A 6,209-nucleotide genomic window follows, 5' to 3' on the forward strand; every position below is an offset into this window, starting at 1 on the left:
GACCACGCCCTTCTCAGGGTGGCCACGCCCTCTCAAGGTGGCCACGCCCTTCTCAAAATGGCGTTGCCGTTCTCAAAATGGTGTCTCAAGATAGTGTTGCCCCTCTAAAGATGGCGTTGTTGCACCCTTTCAACATGGCAGCAACTCTCTCAACATGGCCGTGCCCCTCGCATGCTGGCCACGCCCCTTGTGTGATGACCACGCCCCTCTCGAGATGGCCACGCCCCTCTCGAGGTGGTCCCGCCCCTCTCACAATGGCAGAGTCTCTCTCAAGATGATGTCCCCATCTCAAGATGGCGTCTCAAGATGTGAAAGTTTATTTAATAAATTGGAGTGTGACAAACAGAATGCTCCCTGACAATATTCTTCATTTAATTGGTTATTAAAATAATCTCATATAATAATTTTTTGTATTTTATTCTTAGAAAATTGTCAAAATGCTTATATACTTGGTTTAACTGGACCAAATCCATGTTTTACTTTACTTTGACTCCTTGGCACCAAACTCAATTATTAAAAATAAGTGCTTGTTGACTTGGATTAAGCAGTCAAATGACAGTTGAAGTTCATAAAATGGGATCAGACTAAAAAACGGATAATGTTGGGAAGCTTACCATACTTTCATCACCTTGTTATTTTCCAGCATAATATAATCATTTATTAAAATGATGGAATGTTTTGCATAATACTGGTGTCTGCCTAGGAATAAAATAGGTACTTTACCAAATTCATTGGTGGTGTCATGAAAATTGAGAGATAAGAGTAGCTATGGGAACACATTTAAATTTTTAAAAGCTGTAAGAGTTCATGCCTAACTATTGTTTCATGCCCATTATTTGGAAAGAATGCAGTTTCAGTTTATAGAAGTACATCATGAATTGTAGGGCTGAGAAGAAACTTCACAGGTTCTCTTCTGAACCTAAAGAAAAATGAACTACCAAAATCGAATCACAATACTAGCATAGATAATGTTGATGATTCTCAGTGGAGAAAAATGAAGGAAGAGTAAGATGCTGCATAAGACTAGAGATTACATAGCTGTTGGTTATTGTCCATTGGATCTCAATTCATGGAGATGCCATGTGTACAATCCCATGAGTGGGGTCAAAATCATAGTGACCCTGTATAGAGTTTCCAAGGAGTGACTGGTGAGCTTGAACCACTGACTTTGCGGTTCAAACCAACTGCACTCTAGCACATTAACCCACAACACCACACCAGGACTCCATACTTAAGTATATATGTACTTAATTACACACACATAGGTATATGTATATTGTTGTTGTTGTTAAGTGCCGTTGAATCAGTTCCCACTGTATAGGGTTTTCCTAGGAGTAGCTGGTAAGCTCCACATTAGGACTTCATATATCTATCTATCTATATATATATATATATATATTTAGAGAGAGAGAGAGAGAGAGATTCATGGTGTGGCTCTGTGGGCTAATACGCTGGACTGCAAGTATGGTTTGAACTGTAAGGTCGGCGGTTCAAGCTCACTAGCCCCACTCCTCAGAAACCCTATACAGTATCTATACAGTCGGATTGGAACTGACTCAATGGTACTTAACAACAATATGTGTGTGTGTGTGTGTAATCCTGTAGGATAAGCCCTGTACTGCTACCCCCAGGCCACCAGCTGTTTCTCAGAAACCTTACACAGGGTCACTTTGAGTTGGGACCTACTTGATGGCACTTAACAACAGCATGTATACATATATTAGAAAAACAAAACAAAACAAACACCAACCTCAATGCTGTTGAGCCAAATTCCAAAGATCTTGTAGGACAGACTAGGGTTGTCTCATAGGCTTTGCAAAGGTGGAGTCTTCATGGAAGCAGACTGCCGCATCTTTCTCTCAGAGTGGTTGTTGGGATTTTTCCATTAGCAGTTGACTCCTTAACCACTCAAGCCACCAGGTCTCATTTGATTAAGTTAAAATGTTTCTTTATTTTGATACCTGTCCAATTCCATTCCCTTCACCTGCCCCCCTTTCCCAAGCCCCACTCCGGACAACAACTACTATTGTAGAATTGCAGGTCATACTTTGATCCTTTTACTTCAAATATACTTCATGGTCACCCAGCCACCACCCCACTTCACCCTCACCAATCCCACCTATCCTTCCTTATAAGGGGAAGAGCACTCTTGCTGTTTTTCAGACTCCCCTGATTCCCTCCTCCCATGGAAATCCCGAACTGCAGGAAACTGGGGAAACTCTTGGATGCCTGCCTGGGGATTTGCCCTGTTCTTCAAAGTTGGAAGTGTTGTACACACAAGGATGACAAAAACCACACCTTTACTTATTTAACTCTGGAGCCTAATCATTTTGAAGAAACGGTGGACTAGAAGAGGAAAGAAAGAGAAGCGAACATGTAACCTCAGCATGTTTGCATGATACCCGTGTGCCAATAAGGAAGTTCACCTAAGGCCAGGGTGAGCTTTTTCAAAGAGATATTTAGCCATATCCCCCTCTGGGGTCCCCAGCTTGCTACCCAGAAGCTGCACAATTTGACATTTGCATATTCTAATGCATGCAAACATTTTAGACTAAGTTCAAGACACCCTCTATTTTAATTTCTACCCATTCTCATTCCTTTTACCCCCACCCCCACTCCAGGCAACCAATGTCATGATTTCCTGTTACCTCTCATGTGCATGCACGGCCAGCCAGTCACCACCCACCCCACCGTACCCCACCCACCCCATCTTCCTTATAAGAGGAACATTAATTCTGGGTTTCCCCGGATCATCTGAGGCACCCTTTTCCCTCCCACTCGGAGAGCCTGAGCTTCAAGAGGTTGGGGTCGGGGGGGGTGGGAGACTCAGGGATGCCTGCTTGGGGATTTGCCCTGCTCTTCACACTTGCAAGCACTGCACACACAACAAGAACCAGGAGACCTTTATTTCACTCTGAAACCAAATCATTTTATTGGAATAAATGACTGGCAAGTGAAAAGAAAGAGCAGTTTTAACTGCAGCATGGCACCAAGGCCACATGACAGTCACACCAGGGGTCTGGGGCCGTTCTCCTTGTCGCTATAGTCCCAATTGAACCTGTCGAAGGAGTAATCGGCCAGGCAGGAGTTCTGGGCCTCCAGCTTACTCACGTTGATCATGTGGCCACCCAGTTCCTTGATGGTTCTCACTTGCTTGTACAGCAAGTGGCTCTCGAGAAAGTCACACAGCTGGGAGTCCCTGTGGTAGGTGGCCAGTCGGTGCAGGTCCAGGAGGCTCTGGTTGAGTCTCTGCTCCAGCTGGAAGACGTACTCAATGGCATGGAGCCCGCTTCCCCAGTCGTCCTTGTTGGGTTTGCGGATGTCGCAGAGCAGGATGTGGCCCCCACGCTGATTCTGCAGCCATAGCAGTGCCTCCGCCTGCTGGTGTGTCTCACCGGACAGCTTCAGAAAGTAGGTGGAGAAGTTCTTCAGGGCCATGTCGTCGCATCCGAAGTGGTAGGCCATGGACAGGTAGGTGTAGGCGGCGGAGAGCTCCAAGTTGACCTGCTGGTTGATGGTGCGCTCGCACTCCTGGTGGTAGTTCTGGAGCACCTGCGAGGATGGCTTGGTGGCCATGGTGAAGGGCGCTGATCAGCCGGTCAGGTCACACAGGTGGGGCACAGGGGGCAGCGGCGGGGTCAGATGGCACAACGGGCACTGCTAGTCACCCCCAGGGGAGTCGGCTCCGGCACTGGGATTCAGACCGAGACGGCAGGACTCAGAATCGGAAGCCAGAGTGGGTTTCACACCGTGGTGTGGGGTCCTTTATAAGGGGGCGATTGTGACCTGGATGCTGTGTCGGTTAGAAGGGGCGGGCTTAGAATGCGGGCTCAGAACTGCGCTGAGTACCCCCTCTGTTACCTGGATCCTGACTGAAGGTTCTTTCCGGGTGCAGGTGGAGACTTAAAACATATTTAAATTTATTATCAGCATTAGTCATATACCATATAATTCATATACCAATTTACCCTTCGAAATTGAACATTTCATTGTTTTGTTTTGTTTTTTACTGTGTTACTGGAATTGTGTAACCATCCACCACTATCTAATCTCAGAACATGTTCACCATTCCCGAAAGAAACCTGGTGCCCATTCAATGACGGGACTTGGGCCATGATGGGTTTCGGACCCTAATGGAGGGGTTTTTTATAATGGGTGGGGGTGTGTTTAGGACCTGGATTGTAGGTTCATCATATGAAGGCAATGTAACTGGAATGGCAGGCACCAGCATCACGTTCCACGGACCCTGATAGAGGCAGGAAGCCTGGACCTTTGCTCTGAATGGGTGGTCTGTAATATTTTGAAAGGCGTTTAAAAGCAACCATTCTGAGTAAATACTCTGTGTGTCTCATAAAGCATTGCATTGCACTTTGATCTAATGGGATTGTTTCTATACATAGGCTATCATTTGCAAGGTTTAATATTATTCTGTTACTTCCCTTGAGTTTATTCCTTGTGTGTATAGAGCAGGACTACTATGGTGTTTTCAAGACTGTGACCTTTTACAAACACATAGTTAGGCCTGTCTTCCAAGATGGCTTTGAGTGGGTTCAAACCCCACCCTTTCTTAAGTAGTCTAGTGCTTAACTGTTTGCACCACCCAGGGACTGCCTTATTTAATACTAAGAGCTTTAACTGAACGGTGTCTTTTCCTCAGTGACTTCAACATCTATACCAGGATTCTTCAGCGAGCCTCCTCACTTAGTTCTCAGACGGATCAACTCCAGTAAGCTCCTCTTTTCTCATTCCCTTCATGATCAAGTTCACATGTGTCACCTGCCACCAAGTGGGTTCTGACTGATAGCCCCTGTATAGGGTTACTGAAGAGCATCTCTTCCTGAACTTGTTCTTAATTCCCTGATTCTCTCTAAAACTCACTGTGGTGGAGTCGATTACTTATAGCAACCCTATAGGACAGAGTAGATCTCCCCTAAAGTTTCCAAGACTGTAACTCTTAGTTGTTGTTGTTGTTGTTGTTGTGAAGTGCTGTCGAGTCGATTCCAACCCATAGCGACCCTGTATAGGGTTTCCAAGGAGCAGCTGATGAGCTTGAACCGCCAACCTTGCAATTCAAACGGCTTTGCAGTCTGGCGCATTAACCCACAGCGCCACACCAAGACTGATAACAATTAACGGGGTAAGTGTGACGGACTGATAACAATTAACGGGGTAAGTGTGACCGCATGAGTTCAAATAACAATACTGTACAGTAAACACCACCTGTGAGGCTTGTTTCTGCCCTATCTGCCTCAAGGCCAGGGGAGCCATGCTGGTTTTAGAAATTCTGAGATCTCAAGGAGCTCTATTGTTTCACTAGTTTGCTGTGGGTTAATGCGCTGGACTTCAAGGTCGGTTTGAACCACAAGGTTCAAGCTTATCAGTCACTCCTAAGAAACCCTACACAGGGTAGCCATGGGTCCAAACCAACTCAACGGCACTTAACAACAACGGCATCTAAGAGAACTATTTTGTCTACAGGCCCTTCTCACTAATGTTTACTCTCCAATCTAGCACATGCTGAATTTTAATTCCCCACTGTTTGGTTACATTAGATAATAAAATGCCATTACAAGTATGATTTAGAAAGTCCTTAAAAAGACTTTTGGGCCTACAAAAGGCATCCAACCAGTTCATGGAAACCTCATGTGTGTCAGCGTAGAACTGTGCTCCCAAGGGGTTTTTAATGACTGGGATTTTGTTGTTGTTTGAAATAGAAACTCAGGCCTTTCTTTTTTGGTGCCTCTGGGTAGACTCAAACCTCCAACCTTTCAATGAACAGCTGAGCACAATTAACCATTTGTACCACCTAGAAGCTTCACAAAAGGCACAAGGCTCTGAAAAGTAGTTCTCAGATACTGGTGCTCATAGGGATCATGTAAGGACCATGTGAAGTGCAGATCCCTGGCTCCGTTTCTAGGAAATTATGGTACAGTAAAATAAGCACTGGACCGCAAGGTCGGTTTGAACAGCAAGATCAGTGATTAAAACTCACCAGGCACTCCTCGGAAACCCTATATAGGGTCACTATGAGTCAGAGCCAACTTGATGGCACTTCAAAAAAACATATAGATATAGATATACACTTGGAGGCCAGGATGGCTAAGCTTCGTCTCTCATACTTTGGACATATTGTCCGGAGGGAACAGTCGCTTTGGAGAAGGATGTCATGCTGGGTAAGGTGGAGGGTCAGAGAAAAAGAGGAAGACCCC

At 45.4% G+C, this 6,209-nt stretch overlaps 1 pseudogene; it reads right to left on the reverse strand.

Moving 5' to 3' along the window:
* Positions 1 to 3,006: 3,006 nt before the first annotated feature.
* On the reverse strand, positions 3,007 to 3,576 carry LOC102841602 (annotated as a pseudogene).
* Between the last annotated feature and the right edge of the window lie 2,633 nt (positions 3,577 to 6,209).

The sequence above is a fragment of the Chrysochloris asiatica genome, unplaced genomic scaffold (assembly GCF_000296735.1).
Source record: "Chrysochloris asiatica unplaced genomic scaffold, ChrAsi1.0 scaffold00062, whole genome shotgun sequence".
Classification (NCBI taxonomy): domain Eukaryota; kingdom Metazoa; phylum Chordata; class Mammalia; order Afrosoricida; family Chrysochloridae; genus Chrysochloris; species Chrysochloris asiatica.